The sequence below is a fragment of the Pteropus alecto genome, unplaced genomic scaffold (assembly GCF_000325575.1).
Source record: "Pteropus alecto unplaced genomic scaffold, ASM32557v1 scaffold20, whole genome shotgun sequence".
In the NCBI taxonomy this organism is placed as follows: domain Eukaryota; kingdom Metazoa; phylum Chordata; class Mammalia; order Chiroptera; family Pteropodidae; genus Pteropus; species Pteropus alecto.
The window spans coordinates 48,206,648-48,226,379 of record NW_006436298.1 but is presented as its reverse complement, the minus strand read 5'-3'; the positions used below and the strand labels follow the sequence as shown (position 1 = coordinate 48,226,379).

General features: G+C 36.4%; 1 non-coding gene across 1 annotated transcript in view; it reads right to left on the bottom strand.

Moving 5' to 3' along the window:
• Positions 1 to 210: 210 nt before the first annotated feature.
• LOC102895662 overlaps positions 211 to 19,732 on the bottom strand; it is a 22,688-nt gene continuing 3,166 nt past the window's right edge. Inside the window, exons 2-3 of the transcript XR_001517017.2 lie at positions 3,459 to 3,505; positions 211 to 1,665 (exon numbers count right to left, since the gene is read on the bottom strand). This is a non-coding gene — a transcript (uncharacterized LOC102895662). The remainder of the gene's footprint in view (positions 1,666 to 3,458; positions 3,506 to 19,732) is intronic.

Here is a 19,732-nt window from a genome sequence, read left to right as displayed (position 1 = left end):
TTGCCATAGCATAAAGTTGTATTCGTGTAGATCTAAGCTTTCAGGAAAACTTTAGAAATGTCTTTAGAAAAAGCTACATCATTACCATAAAAACCTTTTACAGATATATATATATATATATAGATAGATAGATAGATAGATAGATAGATAGATAGATATAGATATAGATATAGATATAGATATAGATATAGATATAGATATATACACACATATAATCTCCAAAGTATTTAAAGGGAATGGTTCCTCACATTTTAAATTATATTCAGTGAGTTCTGATTAGAGTAACTTTCTGCTAGAATTCACTATTTATTGCTTATGATGTCTCATTTTTTTTCACAGATTAATTTAGAAGGTGATTCTCTTAGTAATTAATTTATAGATGAAGGTTCTAAAATTGGAAGGGCATGTAAGTCTGTCTCTGTCTCTATGATTGTGTCTGTCTGTCTCTCTGGTGAGGAGATAAAACGATTTGCAGAGCAAAAAAGAAAATCTGAGCCTTCTGCAAGGCAATGCAGTGTTAAAATCTGCCAGGAAACACTGCTTTGTGCCTCATTCTTAAGATGATTTTATCCATTAGGCTTGTTCACTCTCAGTGGATGCATGTAGGATCAACAAATAGGCTCATGGGCACCTAAAAGGAAAAAGAGCTCAAGCTTTACCATGGCCACCTTCATTTCCAGATCCCTTACCAGACTATGGGGTCAGTAAGCCTGGTGACAAGGCAAGAGGCTAGAACTGACAGCTGGCTGTGGCACCCAGACCCCTTCATATTCTCTGGGACCCGGGTAAAAGAAGATAAGGGCATACTTTGTCCAGGATTAGCTCACATTTGCCTGGAGTAAAGAGACCCAGACTCATTCACAGATACTATATCAATTCTTATAGAAGCTAGTTGATGCCATCATTCTAAATGTACTAATGAGACTGGAGTGATTACATACAGCATTAAACTCCAAAATCTACACTCAGAACAAATAAACCTTTAGACTTTTGATGTAGGGTATAGAAAAAGTTCCTTTTGCATAGAGTATTAATGATTTCTATTTTTATGTCAGGAAGGCAAAATTAATATTTTGAAAAAGACTTATTTCTGAAGGGTTTAGATTTTAACAGGAAGACAAGGGAGATTCTCTGTCATCCCAAAGTATCTGTGGAGGCCTAGCACTCTCTGTGATTTTGATCTTTAAAAGGTCCATTAAGGCAGAGTAGTGATGATAATATCCCTTTCCTCCTCCCTCTGGAAAGTAAACCTCGAAGCCTGAGGTGTTGGGGTGTGGGATAGTGTGTTGCTGAGCTTAGGTTAGAAAATGAGGCTACAGCTCTGTGGGGGATTTTCCACTGCAGCTGACTGGCTGCACCCTGGCAATGTGGTGATGTTATTCAGGCTCTCCATGCACTTTTATCTCGGTCTCCATTGACGCACACACACACGAAAGTATAGAAAACCACAAGACGCACTCGTGTTTGAACCAGGTCATAGATCCTCAGGGACACCGACGGCTCGAGGAGTGGTGGTGCCTAAAGGGGCGATGGAGGGGACGGGGAGGCAATGTCACATTCATCACAGCTCCCATCAGAAACACTTCTGGGGTGAGTGGGTGCACTTGTTCAAGTGTGAATGAGAAGTGGGAGTACTGTAACACTTCATTTATGGATTTCACAGCACTGCAAGGGAGAAGTGAAAAGATTATTCACAGGAGTCTCACAAAAGCTTTCTTCTAGACTAATTGTATTCCAAGAACATATTTCACCTAAATATCTTGAATAATGGTGAAAATGTTAGAATGAGTAACGTTTATTGTTTTGTGCGAGTATATGATAAGGACATACCCATATATATAATCTTAGAAAATTTTAAGCATAAATAGAGATACAAATAAAAATGTCATAAATTCAAGTAATAGAAATATAATATAATAAGTATATATCAATATGTAAATATATATGTGTGTGTGTGTATATACACACACACACACACACACATATATATATATATATTTATCAGGTCATTATATATATATATAATGACTGATTGTTTAAATCATCTTATCTTAAAATTGATGGGGACATTCAGCTTTCCTTATCAGTCCCTTCAGTCCCTTTCTCTCCGTGACTAACTAACCTGGAGCTTCCCTAAAGGGCAACCAGGAACTTGAAGTCTTCTTGTACACTCTGGGATTTTTAAATTAGAGTCACGATTTGTATTTCGAAATGTAACATTTCATCCAATCATTCTTTCCAATCAATCCAAACTTGTGCTACTAACAGCAGAGTCATACATTAAGCAGGGGTTCTCTGCTCCGAGTATGCACACAGAGGCACACAAACACACAAAGACACACACAACTTAGTTGACTTTCCACACTGGGAATGAGAACACCTGCCTTCTCAATCCCACCACTGAACATTGCTCAACCGTGGAAAGAGGCAGTAGGAAATGGAGGAAATCCTGGTTTTGACTGAGTATTTACCCAAGAGACTGAGAGTGAATGTACAAGTAACACAGATTATCTAGAATTAGCTAGATAAAATTTTCTGCTATTAGGCAGAATGAGAAACTACTCTATTTTGAGTTCAGGATTTGACAATAAATCAAGTTGCATTTGTTTAGCACACCTCGGTTGTGACAATATGTTCTATGACCGACTGTGTGATTTTTAATTTCACTCACAAGATTTAAAACTAATATTCAGAAATTCTGGAAGTACCAAATGGCACTCAGAATAATTTTTGAGTTGTAAATAAGGTAGCAGTTTTGCTGGGGGAATGCAAAACAGACTGAACAAAAAATTCTTGCTTTTAAAACCATAGTTTGCTATATGTTTTAATTCACATGCTTGTAAAAGTTACTGTCTGATAGTGTTGTAATAGTCTTGTCTTCACTATTTATTTTCAAGTAAACGAAAGGATTAAGGATAAGTTTTCTAGGCAAACCAAAGAGACTGCAGAATCACCCATACAAAAAAAAAAATATTTTCTTACGGATAAGCTGCAAAAGTTATTAGCTAAGAACTACATCTTTTAAATCTGATGTTAGGATTTGGGACATAAAATATAAACACAGGAATTACTTTGTCACCGAGAAAAATGCAAATTCTCTACATATGCAATTAATTCAGGTAAAATGCAACCAAAATATTTCTGATCTTTCCTAGTCATGTGAAAATAAACCTAAAATGATTTTTCCTCTAATAAAACAAAAATTGACTTTGAACTTCATTAGTAACTTTTATAAACAAAATTAAAGAAAAAGACATTTTCATTTCAATAATTCCCATTAATTATTGTTATTTTATTTGTCAAATCCCAGTACAAAAATCAAGGAAGGAAGACTTTAATAAATTGAATAGATCAACTTTGACAGCAATGTTCATATTGTCTGAGAGAGAGCATGGATCAAAATCAACTGAGAAGAGAATACACCTGTAGGCATAGGTGCTGAGGCATACTCTACTTACTGAGAGTCAGTGTCGCTGACGAGTATACAATATGTCTTCCTGATTGGCTGAGGCAGAAAGAAAAAACAATATCTCATTTATGAATTTCTCAGACATTACCTAATACTAATATCATTCTAAATACTTACACATTCTCAACAACTGACTCTAGTTAAATCGATAGCATTAATTTATACAAAATAAAATACACCAAGAATATCTAATAACCACATATTTCTTTTATAACATCACTAAAATTATACATCTGGAGATTAATAAGTGTTGGGGCATACTTTTTAGCCCATGTAAGGAATGACTCAATCAGATAATCTCTACTGTATTGAACTGAGAATCACAGATTTCTATAGAAGGCCTCAGTTGCCACAGTAAAAACAAAGGGTCTATGTTTTTCAACATACTATAAGGAGCAGGGATTCCTTAAAAGAAAGCTGAGCTAAAGATGTTCTTCTGTGTTATAAGAACCCTGACCTTGCCCACCACCTCTTTGAGGTGCAGCTCCCTGCCTTCCAGGTTTTTTTTTTGGTACAGCGCCTCATCCAGGATGCATGACTACTGTGACCACTTAAAAAGGTGGCAACCAACACATTCCTGGAAGGATACCCAGCCCTCACTAATAGAAAACTAGAATAGAGTCTGAATGGTTGGATATAAAGGAGAATGATTCTCATTCAGGCGGAATCATGTTTTCTTCTTCATTCTTATCTATGGGAACTGCGGGCTCTTATTAAGATTTTGATTGACAGAGAGACACCAATATTTGGTATAAACCATAATTTTTCATTGTCTTATTATTTATTCTTAGTCATATACCATCATGGAACTCATCAATAAATGAAATGGTTTCATTGACTTTTACTACATCTATCTCTTCCCTCTGGGGGGAGGGCTGGCAACAGAGAAAAGGACTTGCACTGTCCTTGGCCAAAAGTTTTCCATCGAAGCCCATGAACCCTTTGTCCTTCCTGATGGGTGCAGAGTAGCCTTCTTGGAATCCCTCCTCATTATTTTCCTAGGGATTCCTTTTGCTTCTCTTCTGCATTGGATTTCCTGTTTCCTGCTCCCATGTCTTTCTCTGTCTTAATTCGCTCCCTCAATTTAGTGGATCATATCTTCCAGTAGTTTTCTAGAATCGAATGTCTCCCCTGTTTGATAATATCTGTATTCTACCCTCTCATCTGATTATAGTTTGGCTCTGTATTAATGCTACATAGGAAATACTCTTTCTGATGTTAAAAAGAACTCTCCATTTTTCTAGCTTGTAGAGTTTGTATGATTTTCAGTGCTTTGTATGTGACTTGTTTTTCCCTCTGGAAACTTTGGGAATCTTTCCTGTGCCTGGTTCTGAAATTTCATAATGATATGCCTTATGTAGGTCTATTTTCATCCACTGTTTAGGCATCCTATGAGCCCTTTAAATCTGGAAATTTGTGACCTTCATTCCTGGGGAAATGTCTTCAATGATTTTCTTGACGATTTCCTATCTTCTATTTTCTCTGTTTTTGCTCATTTTGAACTTCTATTATTGTATATTACATTTTTGGAGTGTTTTCTAAATGTCTTATCTCCTTTCACTTATTTTCTGTCTTTTTGTTATATTTTCGGAGCTATTTCTCCAACTTTATGTTCAACTCTTCCACTGAGTTTTGCACTTTTGCCAACATCTTTAAATCTCCAAAAAAAAATATTGTTTGTTTTCTGAATTCTTTTTTTCTAGCATCTTGTTCTCAGTTCACTGACACACTATCTTCTCTTAACTCTTTGGAATACTCATAATAGGTTTTGGAGGATTTCTTCTTCCTCACTGGTTTCTTTTTCTGTCAAGTTGTTTTTACCTTGTATGTTCTGATTTTTATCTTTTATCTTGGAGGTCGTCCCTGGTTCGAAGCTCTGAACACGTGTGTCAGGCTTATTGACTTTGAGCTTCATTATCATGTGATCTAGGTGGGGCATTTGACAGAAAATTGAGATGTGATTTTGAGTATTTTCTCTTAGGCTGCTCAGACTCCCCAAAGAAGAATCTTCCTGTGTCCTATCTGAGCAATGGAAGCCTAGTCAGGCATCTAAGTGCTCGGCATCCAATATTTGTAAATTCACCTAAGCCTGTTGTTTTCAGGATGGTTAGCATATCATTTATCTGGGGACTGGCGGTCTCATCTCTGCCCTCTCCATAACCTCTCTATTTTGTTGTGGAATCCATTTGAAATTTTCCGCCTTAAAGTATTAAATATGAGGAGTGTATTACCATCTCATTGACCGGATCTAGTCTTAACTCATTTATTGTTCAGATACGATTGAAGAATCCACAATATGATTTCTATGTACAGATGGAAAAACTTTGTCTCAGTTATGTACAGGATTTTCTAAGCAGTAAGCTCCCCTATATACCTAGGAACCCCGATAATCAACTTATTTCTCAATATGTAACCTTTTTTCAAGTTCCAATGCCAAGAATGTAGAGCCAGCAAACTGAAATTAAGCCAGTGCTTGTAAAGAGTAAGCGCATAAGGCTCATAGTAAATGCTTAAGGTAACTAGTACCTAAATTTTTACTTTCTTTTTGTGCTATTAATTAACGATAGCCTCCCTTTTTAAAAAGTAATTAGCTAAGAGAAACAAGATGAAATATAAGTACTGGTGACAGTCATAAGAAACTCTTGTACAGTGTTTGTCCTTGAGTCATTTATTTTTTCACACTAGTACTCATTTCTCTTATGATTGCCCCTAGTTTCCATATCTTCATTTATTATGAGTTTTCTCTTCTATTTGGCATTTTCTATTTGTGTTTTTTATTTTCCTTTTTTTCTACTACTTCTCCAGCCCCTCTTCTACAAGTTTCTCTCCCTGGCTTACAGAGTTAACTCATGATCAGTAACATCTTCTAGTCAACCTTCACAATTACCAATAAATCAACCAATAAATAATTTTATGAGTAAATTAAGAGTGTATGTGTGTGTGTGTGTGTGTGTGTGTTAACAGAAAAATGGATGAATCCAAGAAATAAAGCATGAGAGGTACAAGAAACCACCTTCATAAATATTCTATGGTTATACGTTTTTCCATGGAAACCAGTTATGTTAAATGTACATAAAAAGTTAAATAAAAATGTGGAAGATGTATCCCTGATTAAATTTTCTCCAGCTGGCACTTTGCCCTGAAATTGGCACTGTTAGGGATGATTAGCATTCTAAAACATCCAAGTTCACAGTGTCAATGGCTTGTTTGTGAGTTTGTCTAGATAAATAGAAACTTGTTCTGATCCTGTTAATATCATTAACAAAAAATAACATGCTGGCAAGATATGGGTTTGAGCTTCTGTCCTCTCTCTGCCAAATTTCTATTTTAAATGTAATCAGAAAAGACGTATTTTTAATACTGAAAGTGGCTTGGTAATAACCAACATTTATTAAGCATTCACAACAAGCCATGCAGTATGCAAAGAACATGCATTATCATATTTCATCCCTTCAAATCTTTGTGGTATTTGTAATTACTCTGCAGATTTCACAAGTGGAAAAACTGGTCGTAGATTAATAACGCACCCATGACCACATAGCTGGAAAAATGTAGAATCTAGTTTTCAGGGCTCCAGTGTCCATGCTGTTAACTATGATGCTTTACTGTCTACAGTACTGGATAGAATATACTTAAAACAATTAATTCATTAGATTCATGAAACTGAATCTAAGCTGCAGTTTTGTCATCTGTAACATGCGGATCCTCATAATTACATTACAGGTTTGTGATGAAGATAAAGTGAAATAGAATATATAAAAGCACTTAGCAAATGGCTGGCACCCCGTAAATATAGGCTGGCACATAGATGGAAGAGTTGAGACTCCAAGACTGAGGAAAGAAATGTTATCAGCTCCCACTCTTTAAGTTACCTGGCCTGCTCTAAATCCGTAGGGGTGAGAAGAGGCATCTTCTCTAAAAAAAATAAAAATAAATAAAAATAAAAAAAAAAAAGCTATATCTGGGGTAATCAAGATCTATTTATATAAAAGGACAAAATTACTCTGAACTTCCAGAAAGTTTATGGCCGATGCTATTTAAATTAGCAATTGATTCTACACGATTTTCTGCTATTTTTTAATGGTCTTCATGGGAGGGCGTTTTCTTCCTAAGATGTTTGTTAATGTTTGAAGGAATATTCCTCAGGTTCTTGTGTGGCCTCTGTCTGGGAGTTGTCAGTTACCATATCTTTTGAATTAAAAAAAAAAGAAAGAAAGAAAAAGAAAACTAGGACACAAAGCCTGACAAACAAATGGGTTTTTAGAACTTGTTAATTTACATATGAAGCCTGCTAACATTATATAAATTTGATTTCATTGGTTATACTTTAATTGATTGCCTCTATCGAAAAGAAAAATATCCGTGGAAACTGGACTGTCTCATAAGAGCATAGTGAATGGCTGTGGCACTCTCAGTGCCCGGCGTGGCCCTGGGCACCCCATACCTTTTGCCTTTACCTAGAAATCACAACATTTTCATACCAAGGGGAGATTTTTCGACTTAACAGCTACAAAACAGACTTCTAGGATGGTAGAAAATGGACCATTTCACTGAATGCTTGAGATCTCATCTCAAAGAGCAATCTAACAGCAATTAGATACCACTGTTTTTCCTATCCCAACATCTTCAGCTAAAGATAGTACAAAGAGTGTAGAGTAAAAGATACTCAGGACTGGAGAGCCTGCCCTATAAAAGCGATGCATAATAGTAAGAGCATAAAAGGAAGACCGTGGCCAAGACAAAAAAGCCCACAAAACTTGATGGTTTCCTAAAGTCTAAAATTAAATAAATAAATGAGCCACAGAAATACTGTTGCAGGGGGTGAGGGGCAGGTGGGGGCTGCCCAAGACCTCATTCTGGCTCTATCGATTCGGTACTGTCCTCGGAAGAGGGCTGCTGCTTCTTAGGAAGAGAAGGGCTTTGTCACTTAGGTGTTCTTTTTTTTCCTTTTTCTTTTCTTCTATTAATTTCAAGTATACAGTACATTGGTTAGACATTTATATAGTTTATAAAACAATCCCCCTGATTGCTCTTCTTCTCCTCTGGCTCCCCACCTAGCCATTACATTACTGCTGACTGCATTCCCTATGCTGTGCTCCCCATCCCTGGGACCATCTATCAACTACTAATTTGTACTGAGCTGTTTTCTTTTGAGGAGAATATGAGTCCTAGGTGTATTCAGGTAAAAAAGAAAAACAAAATTCAAGTCTAGTCACTCTTCACTTTGATTCTCAATTACCTCTCAATTCCTGATTTGCTCTACAATACTGAGAATGTGGCATTCAAAACATTAGGTGTGACATCCACCAAGACATTATAATAGTCATGAATATTTACACAATTAATCACATTGCTTTAATATAAACCAAAAGCTGTTAGATATTCAAGGGAAAAATCGACAAATCCAGAATCATACAGAGAGAATTTAATACAACTAACTTAGAAACTGTTTAAGACAATAGGGTGTAGAGGATTTGACACTTATGATAACAAGACTGAATATATATTTATAGTCCAAGAAATAGAGATTACACACTATTTTCAAATACCTAGAAGAACTTTATAAAAATTGATATAGGTTAGACCAAAATAATCCTCGAAATCAAAAAGCAGGAATCATACAAACCGCATTTTTATACTATGATGTAGTAACTATATAAAATTTTAAAAGATAAAAAGCCTATGATTATTGAAATTAAAAAATTATTTTCTCCATGACTCGTTAAAGAAAGAAAGTAAAACTGAAATAAAGAATATTGCCCTCAAAATAAACTGTGATGTGCTAGTAATTAAAGCAGAAAAATAGATCCAAAGAGCAAAGTCCAGAAGCAAATGCAGGTATGTATCAGTATTTAGTATTTGTTAAAGATGGGTTTTGAGCCAATAGGGGAAGAATGTCTAATTCCAAATGGCTGGCTATTCATTTGGATAAGGAAATAAAGCTGTAGTACCTTTTTAAACTCTGTGTAAAAATAAAATTTATCTGGATTACAAAACAAATTTCAAACTATAATAACATTAAAAGGAAATTTAGGAGACACGTAATATTGTAATATTATAAAGGGGTTGGCCTTCTTAGTAAAGCCACAAATTTCTAAAGTCATAAAGAAAAGGATTTGATTATATTTAAAAAAATCCAACATGAAAAACAACAATCTGAGAGAAACTGTTATTTGCAATATACAACAGATAATAGGATCCTATTCAAGATATATAAAGAGTGCCCACATATAAATAATTATCTATTGTGAGAGACTCAATATATAGACTGAAAGGCCAAACCATATGTAAAAATAGAACTCCGACATACAATCTGCAGCAAACAGCCCAAGAAGTCAAACAATTGCACCTGTAGCATTCCACGCAAAACAGGCAAGACTTGATTATCAACTAACGGCTTCCCACCTTTCCCCCTGCTTGCATCTTTGGACCAATAGGAGAAAGCCAAATGTGCACCCCCTAACCAATTATATTGGATGCTTCTGGTGAGCCTACCTACAGTTACCTCCGCCCCCAACCTCCAATCAGGGCACACCTGAAGCTATCTCTTTTCCACAGTGAAGCTTTCTCTCTCTTTTGCCTGACTTTGAGTCTCTGTCAAACTCAAGTGCTGGTAGCCGATTCTCTTGTTACAGCAAGCTCTGAATAAATAGACTTTGTTTTTTTCTCATTTGAGTGGTCTTCATTTATTTCCACAATGGGAACTCTAGTCACTAATTTTTTTAATGCATGAATTTATAGAAAAAGTTTTATAAAGGCATATAAAGGCGTATCTCTGATTGCACATTGATTGGATATGGGAGGAAGGGCTTCCACTATTTTTCCTAAATCTATCTGTGTGATTTGAAAAAAATCCCAGGCCCTTCTGTTGTGTCTCACTCTTCCAATTCCCCCTCGGATATAAACACTATGGTTTTAGTGCCACTCCAGTAGATCCTATCAGGGTACAATAAAAGTAAGGTAACCCAAAGCAATGGTTTAGACCAAAAGGCGACATCTCGGAGTTTCTCTCTCTCTGGGATCGAGGAATAAATAAGTCCACCGATTAACACTTAAGCACCTCAGTACATTCACTTCTCATGTCATTTTACACTCTCTAAAGCAGTCAATGAGCTGAGATAATATCTGTCTTAAAAACGAGTAACTCAGAAAGGGCTAATTTAAAAAGAGCCCGAGTGAGCTGTATTTAACCTGAGTGAGCTTTTGGTTTTGTTCGATTCAGTTGTATTTAGTATGTTTTCAAAATATGCCAGATTATAATGCTCATTGAAAGGGAGCAGCCATAATCGAGTGAACTAAAAACAGCTGGAGACTGACGTCCTGAATGACTTTCCCTCAAAATATAATGACAGAGGACAGGAAGCAGAGTCAGGGCCTCAAGAGAGAGGGTCTCAAGCCTGGGAAGCCTGTCACCTCTCGAAACCATTTCGTTTGGGGAATGCAACACATAAATAGTATACTGAGGCTGACGTTTCCTTGACGGTGTTTTTAAGTAATCGGTATATGCTAAGACTCAGAGGTCTAGAGAGGCCCAGGCTACTTGTTTACTGAAAAAGAAGAAATGTGAAACCAGGATGCAATGTGGTATCAACGTTTTAACTGTTCAGTCCTGACCGTGTACCTATGTGACTGTCTAAATAACCCAGTTTGGAGGTAACCTTTGTGAATAAAGCTTGGGCCCAAAGACAGGGAGAGAGCCGAAGGCTGTCGAAGATGAGAGTTCCGACTACCATGGGGCAGTACATGTAATTATATTTAGAAAGTATTCATTTTCCACATTTTGCTCTACTATCATAGATTTTCTTATTTTTAAGTATTAAATACCTTAAATAACTGGTGTACTGGTAAACTCAACATTTACATTTTTATATAATTTCTGTTTGTTGCATTTTGCCACGTCTTTGCTTTCTTCAGTCCATTTCCCAGAACTAATGTCAATTTCTAGGCTGCCTTTATCCAAACACCTCAATGTCACCTTTCTAAGCAACCAAAGGCAACTGAAATGTTGTATCTGACTAGCCCTTGGATCTTATACTTTAAAAAAATTCTGTTACAATATCGGAGCTTACATCCAACTGGCTCAACCTCTATTCTAGCCTAATATCTTCTAGCAAATTTTATTCAGTTCAGATAATTTATTCTGAGAAGTAAAAATGTTAGGTAACATATTCAAATTTAAACAAAAAATTATCATAAATGTCAGTGATAATGTTACTAGGAAGTGACTATAAATTCTTGGAAGGCAAACTCAGAGTAATTTGTCTCCCATAGACCCTCGATGAGTTTTGGTTAGTAATTTATGAAGATATTTTCCTGCAGCAGGACATTGTAATCCAGTGAATAATAACCAAGCAGCAAAAATATCAAAAAACAGGTTTCAAAATAGTGCAGAAAAGAATCGTAGGGCCTTTCCAACTAAAGGCGACTTGGAGAAGTCATGGAATCATTCCATGAAGCCCAGAGAGTTTTATTCTATTTTCAATGTATTTACAAATACTTGATGAATTAATTACAATATTTATAAGTCTTGACTCTTGATTTCCATGTATGACTAAAGATTATATCTAAAAGGAGATATTTCTTTGGGGTTACTTCTAGCTGAAAGTGTATTGATGGAGTTTGAGATACTTTTTTACCTGACATATTTCTGGTTTCCATTAGTCCACATTTGTTAGTGGTTAAAGAACAACTTCTCTGAGACAGACATTGACAGTTCTAAAATATGTTCACCTTACTTTCCTCTAGCCCAGACAAGACCCAAATTTACTGCTAGAACTTCTGTGTCAGGGGCCTTTTCAGACCCCATGTTTCCCAGAGAGGACAAGACCTTTTCCCTGAGAACAGATCTGAGGACTGTGGCTCATATTAAATATCACTCATGTTTATATCATCCACATAAGCATCCTTCCGATAAAGGAGAAATAGTAACTCCCAAGCATCAAAGTAACTTTAATTCCTTTATGAAACAATATGGTCTTTTAGACTCTAAATCTCTGTTGCCTCTCAAAGACATAGAAAATTGGTATCATGGAAAGAGGAATGTTATGGGCTGAATTATACACCTCCAAAATTCATATGGTAAAGGCCTAACCCCAAGTACTTCAGAATGTGACTGTATTTGAAAATAAGGGCCTTAAAGATGTAAGTTAAAATGAGGTCATTAGAGTGAGCCCTAATTCAATATGAGTGGTGTCCTTACAAGAAGAGATTAGGACATAGATATGTTACAGAGGAAAGACCATATATGGGCTGAATTATACACCTCCAAAATTCATATGGTAAAGGCTTAACCCCAAGTACTTCAGAATGTGACTGTATTTGAAAATAAGGGCCTTAAAGATGTAAGTTAAAATGAGGTCATTAGAGTGAGCCCTAATTCAATATGACTGGTGTCCTTACAAGAAGAGATTAGGACACAGATATGTTACAGAGGAAAGACCATGTGAATACACAGGTAGGAAAAGACAGCCATCTTCAAGTTAAAGAGAGAGGTCACAGAAGAAAGCCACCCTGCCAACATCTCGATCTTGAACTTCTAGCCTCTACAATTAGGAGAACATGAATTTCTGTCGTTTAAGCCACCCAGTCTGTGGTACTTTGTTATGACAGCTCTAGTTGGCTAATACGGAGGAAAATGACCTAGATGCATGACCCAGCTCTGCACTTTACTTGGACGAGTAACTTAAATCCTCAAAGTATCAGGACGTATTATTATGAATAAAGTATTATTCACCAAAATGAATGTAATGTTTTCATCAAAACCTCCTAACAGTTTTATGGTTTTGATTCTATCTCTACATGACTGGCCCCAAATGTCTACCTCCTGCCTTTTCCCTAAATATACCTTCAAAGCCATCTGTCCCCTCACATCTCTACCAGGAGGTCTAATAGGCACGTACATTTAGAATGCCAAATTTTTATAATAAAGAAGAAAATTTTTAAATATGCATATATTTTCTTATCATTACAAAAACAAACACAAGAGCAGTAAATCCAGAAGTTAGTATCCAACAAGGGCAGTGGTGGGAGAAGAGAGAGAGTAGGGGGTGACACTTCTCTGAGAGTATCATTTTGGTTTTGATTTTTGAAAGCATGTTGATATCCTACATTTTAAAAAATAAAATTAAATCAATAAGGACAGAAAAATAAAATTGACAGTGAAAGCAAACAAATGAATCTAAATGTAAATCAGATGAATACCACAATCACACAGAAGGGAAGGAAGGAAAGAAGGAAGGGAGGAAGGAAAAGTGTTGCCAGATATAGCAAGAAAAAAAAGACACCCAGTTAAATTTGAATTTCAGTTAAATAACAAATAATTTTTTAGTAGAAGTATGTCCCCTGCATATATGCCCACTCACCACACCTTCCCTCTTTATCTCTATGGCCTCATCCTGTACTACTCACTCATTTCAGCTCCCAACATGTGGACCTTCCAACTATTCCTTGGATGTGCCAAGCAGCTCCCACCTCAGTCTTTTGCACATGCTTACAGGGCTCTTTCCCCTCATTTACGTTAGGATTTTGGTCAGAGGTCACCATTATCGAGAGATCTCGTTTGCCTAACCTTTTTCCTTTGACCTTGAAATATTGTTGTTTTCTCTAACACTTACTGGAAGATACATATATAACCTGTATAAAAAATAGGGTGTGTGTGTGTGTGTGTGTGTGTGTGTGTGTGTGTGTGTGTGTGAACATGGCACATAGTAAGTGCTCAATGACCGTTTGACGAATGAAGGATGGTATTATTGGGCTAGTTGAATTAGTACAGATGTGCAGCTCCTGCTACTGTGCAAATCTTATTTATCATTCCTCACTCACTCTTCTTTGCATCTAGGGATTTCCTTTTTAAAGCCTAGAACCTTAAAACCAGTCAAGAAATTCAGCAAAAACAGTTCAAAGAGAGGTAGGTGTTCAGCCCTCAAGCTCTTTGTGACTAATCAACTCTGCTTCAAGGGCCTGGAGGAGCTATTTTTCTTCCAACTATAGCTTTTCCACTTAAAATGATAATCCCAGGTCTTATTTTATATTTTCTCTCATACAAGGATGTGAAGGTCATCCACTTAGCAAACTCTTCAGTTGAAGCAAAATGCATTTAGAAGCAGCAACTAAGGCAATATAAAAGTGAAGATGAATTGAAGTTATTTGTATTCAGTAAAAATATGTTAGAGGAGTAAGGGAATAAAAATGCATCTTTCCAGCAGTGAAGCTTTATACATGGTTAAGAAATACTTACGGACCACCAACCACCAAGATTACAACACTACTTCTTCCCAGAAGTAGCTGGGCCGGCCAACAGGCAGGATAATGAGGATGTGTCTAGGGCACTTCCACAGCAGAGGCTCAAAGGATATGAGCAAAAACTTGAAACAATTATAATATATATATATAATTTTATGCATAGTAATCTTTGTAATTATATATATTTATATATATAAAATAAACAATTTCATATAAAGTTAATGATAGCATCAAAGTGATAACTAATGGAAAAATAAATATTTGATTGGTTTGTTATTCTTACTTTATAATTTAGTCTTGTTTAAATTTGAATCGCGGAGTAGAGAAGCATTGTAATCTTCTCTGGGCTTCGACTTCTCAAGGAGATCATTTGGCCCTTTTCTAGATGAACCTTCAGCTCATCTGCAAATGCAAACTCCATCCTCCATTGGTGAAAACCTTACCTTTCCCAGTAATATCTTTTCCCCTGACCCAATAGAGTATCTTTAGAGAATCTTGAATCTTTTGCCAGCTGCAGACAATCTTGATATTATTCTGAAATAAAATACTCAGCCCTCGTAACTTCTCGTGAGGGGTCACAAATGATAAAGAAAAAGTACTAACATTTTATTCCCTTAAATACATGCTTTTAACTTGTGTTGATGCCCTTGATGGAATTTTCTGTGTTTATAAGCGGTACAACAGACTCGATGGGGCCATATCAACACCGTGGGGCTGAACCACCTCTGTGGGTTTTTTAAATCTTATTTTTATCGATAATCTGGGTTATTCAATATCACTGTTCTAAAAGTCATTATAAATCTAACAAGAATAAGTTTAACAAGAATTTGAACCATAATTTCATGACTCAAGGAATTAACCTTTAATCTTTTTAGAATTGACTATGTTCAGACAGTTAATTTGGATTGCCCGTGATCGTGTTTTTTCTTTCCAACTCAAATGAGTTTTGTGTCATTTAATAGCAGTGTATTTCATATTGCTGGTCATGAAATCAATTTTGTGGGTCATAACAAGTAGTTTCTTAATAGAATAGAATAAAATAGAAAATATCAGAGTACAGCTACAGGGAAAGAAATTATTTTTCATAAAAATTTTGTTTCAAAATATGTAAATGTGTATCTATAGTCTGTATAGGTGTTAGGCTGAAGTATAAATGTCCTTCATACTGTGGATTGCAATAAAAAAAGGTGAGAAAGCCATGGATTTAATACTTACACTTTCATAAGCAATTAGCAGGCACCCATGGTAAGAGATAAAATCTAATTCTTAGTTTAATTGAGAAGAAAAACCACCACGATCTATGTGAACTTATTTATAGATAGATGTTCAAAACTATTAATGTTTCTCAAGAAAAACAGGTACTTGACTACAAAGAAAATATGTTTCTGACTTCTTGAAAATCAAATCCCCAACTTGCCTTAAAAGCTGAAGTGGAAAAGACATTCCTTACTTACCTTAAATAAACTTTTAAATTAGGATTTATGATGACTGGGCTTTGTTGACATTTGGTGAATTAAAATCTGAAAACTTTCTAAATTAAAATACAGACAGATTTATTGGTATTTTAAAATCTTAAGAGAGGCTTTTCCATTATTTCATATGACAAACCCTGTGATGAATCTTAATTGGGAGGAATGAGATCTTTGGCATCTTAAAGGGTGGCTTCAAAGTTGGGTACTTGATAGATGCTACCTTGGTCTTTACCCTTGCTCTGGAACCTTCAGCATCTGCCTGTGTTATGATGCCACGGAGAATCAGGCCACAGAGGGAGAGCAGCTTTGACATCCACACCAGTAGAATAAGATTCCAGCATGGGGGTTGCTTTAGGTCTGAATGAAAAACCTAGGAAGTTGCACATACAGATTTACCCTAGCGATACCCTAGGGGAAGTGATGGCCAAGGTGTTTCTTGAGATCCACTCAGATGACCCCCATAGACTTCTGAAACAGCCTTGTGTATTGGGGATCATCACGTGTGCCAGTCTAGGATGCAGTGCTCTGACTATGACCATTCAGCCTATTTTGCCCTCTGGTAACCAATCTATCATTAGTTGCTGTTTGCCAGCATTTGGGGAACTCATTTGTCCCGATCTCACTCCAAGGAACCCTCTTATTGAATGTCACCCTCTCTTTGAATAGAAAATTGGCATAGAATGTGGTACCTGAGTAAGAACTGAACAGTTGACAGACGTATCTGCATCTTCATTTAAGGCTTCTGGAAAAAGCCTTGGTGTAAAAATTAATCTACTCCATCAATAAAAATATTTGAAACTCATTGACCAGCCTCTGAAAACCTCGACAAGTCATTTCAAAATGGCACAGACTATAAATGGAAAATGTTTTGCTGGGAAGAAGTCCAAAAAAGTAAAGCACTCCTAAAATTTATTTCACAGCATCTAGATATTCCTATTTTCATTCTCTCTGCAAACAGTGATGCAATAGTTTAAAAGCTAAGTTCCTAAGCCTGAACTCTATAAATAAACTGTCACCAGAGAGACCCTTGTGAGACAAGATGGTATAAATATTAAAATTGTAATGGTGGTTACAGCTTAAACTTTTACACTATCCTTTCATATGTTTCTCTGTAGAAATCGGAATAGTGCCTACTAACGGTAGAGCATCCCAGAGTTCTGGTGATCAAAAGAAAACCTAGCTAGAAAAGTGTTGAGGGCTATAGAGGATTTGTATGGTATACAGAATAATGTCCCCTCCAGCACCTGTGAATATGTAACCTTACATAGCAAAATGGACTTTGCAGATATGATTAAGTTAATGATCTTGAAACGGGAAGTTTATCCTGATTATGTGGGTGGGCCAGATAAAAGGGACACAGGAGAAGTCAAAGTCAGGGAGAGAAGATGTAAGGACCGAAGCAGTAGTCAGAGAGGACAGAAGATGTCCTGTTGCTGGCTCTGGAGATGGAAGAAGAGGTCCCGAGGCAAATAATGCGGGCAGTCGTTTAGAAGATGAAAAAGGCAAGGAAACGGAGTATCTCCTTAAAATCTCCAGAAGGGCACAGCCTGAGTTTAGCTCAGTGACACAACCTTGAGTTTAGCTCAGTGAAACTGACCTTCTGAAGAGTAGGAGAGTAATTCTGTGTTTTAGTCACTAGGTTTGTGGTATTTATAGCGTCGATAAGAAACTAATACATTTACCAAGCTCCTAAAGAAAGAAAAAGAAATAGGGGGAACCCCTTCTATCATTTTTATTTTGGAGGGAGTGTTTGATTAATAAAACGGCTACATGGCTCCTCCTTCCCATCCCAACCCCAAACAGGCCTTAGCCTGAGCACTTCTTCCTCAGTTGCTACTCATTTAATAGCAGAAAATAGAGGGTGAGAAATTTCCTTACTCACCCAAATATCTTGAAAAATTCCACGATGGAAAATTTCTTGACAAAACATCTCAGAAAAAGTACAGTTTTAGAGAGGTAAGAATGCATAACAAACTGGATAAGTACAGATATTACACTTACTAGAACATATGCAAACTACTGAAGTTTTATAAATAAATCAGGCTTCCTTGAATGTTATCTTAATTTCTAGGATTTCTTGGATTCATCTTTGCTTACCTTGGTTCATACAGAAGTTTTCAAAACAGGAAAAACGAAGAGAGATGGATTCATTTCGCTTCTCTTTCTCATACCTCTACCATATTACCAGGTTATTTCTCATGTGGGATATATATTTTACTACTTACTTTGGACTGAATCAGGCGATTCGATTGAAGTCCAAATCAACCACATTTCAACAAATAAGTTTATTTAGCTATTTTAAATCAAAACTTGGAAAATATTTTCTTCCTCATTAAAACTTCAAGAACAAACCCATGCTGTCAGAGATATTTATTCTTCAAACTCTATTTCTTTTTATTTTAGAATTTATCACTAAATAAAGACTCCTTCTTAGCATCTTATCCACTTACATTAGTGGTGCTGCAAATGAGGAAGGATAAAATATAAATGCCACATGGTTTCGATTGTCTATTAATGCTGGGCTTCATGTCCCAAAAAACATATTGTGAAGAAAAGAGAGTCTCAAATTCTCTAGGGTCTGATATTTCTGCAATAATCTCAACAAGGCAGATGTTTCTTTAGGTTCAGTGAAAGTGCTCACAAAACGTAAAGAAAATTCCTGCAAAATTCAAATTTGCATAAGATCTGAAATATGAAAATCTGAATCGCAGAATTCAAGAACTTGCAGGAAAACCTGGGAGGTTGTTATTTCATCTTATCCTGGTAAGTTTCTCTTTTCAAATGAGAATTGACCCCAGTGTAAAATACAGCCTGAGGTGTAGAAAGTTCACACAAGAGAGTATTCACGCTAAAAACTTGCAAATAAAAAAGGACTATGCAGCAAGCTGGCAGTGAGATGAGAAACAGCCTCTCAGAGGAAGGTCAAGAGATGATGTGGAGTAAAAGCCTCCAGGGAACTGTCACTCTCTGAAAAGAAAAATGACAAAAGGGACAAATTTCAGAGAGTCTGAGAACAAAGGACAGAGGTTGAAAAACGGGATAGAACCAACCTGCCTTCTTCCTCTGAGACACCATTCAAGGTTATTTCCCTCAAATTTTAGTTCTCCCCTGAAGAAAAAAAGAGGAAATCCTTGTCCCAGATTATTGCTAACCAGGAACAGGTGCCTCCTGACAGAGGTGAGGGTGAGAGCACAGAGGTCTGGGTTCTCTGAGCTGGCAGCCCGTGGCCCCCGCCTTATCGCTCAAGCTCCTTGAGGACTTTTCTTCAATATTAAACACATACCGAAGTACCTCATCATGATCTCCTGAGCAATAATGAGAAAGATTAAATCCACAAACTCAACACACAGATATAGGCACACATACGCAGAGACACATACTCATGCAGGCACTCACACACAAATGCACAATAAAGAGTAATTAAGCCATTTCTCAATTGGTGGCAACTTTTGCCATGTCACCGTCAGAGAATCTTTCTCTCTTCTTTCCTTCCCATCATTTTGTTTTGCCCCGCTCCATTTTCCTCTTTGCTTAGCTAGCTTTAAAGGTA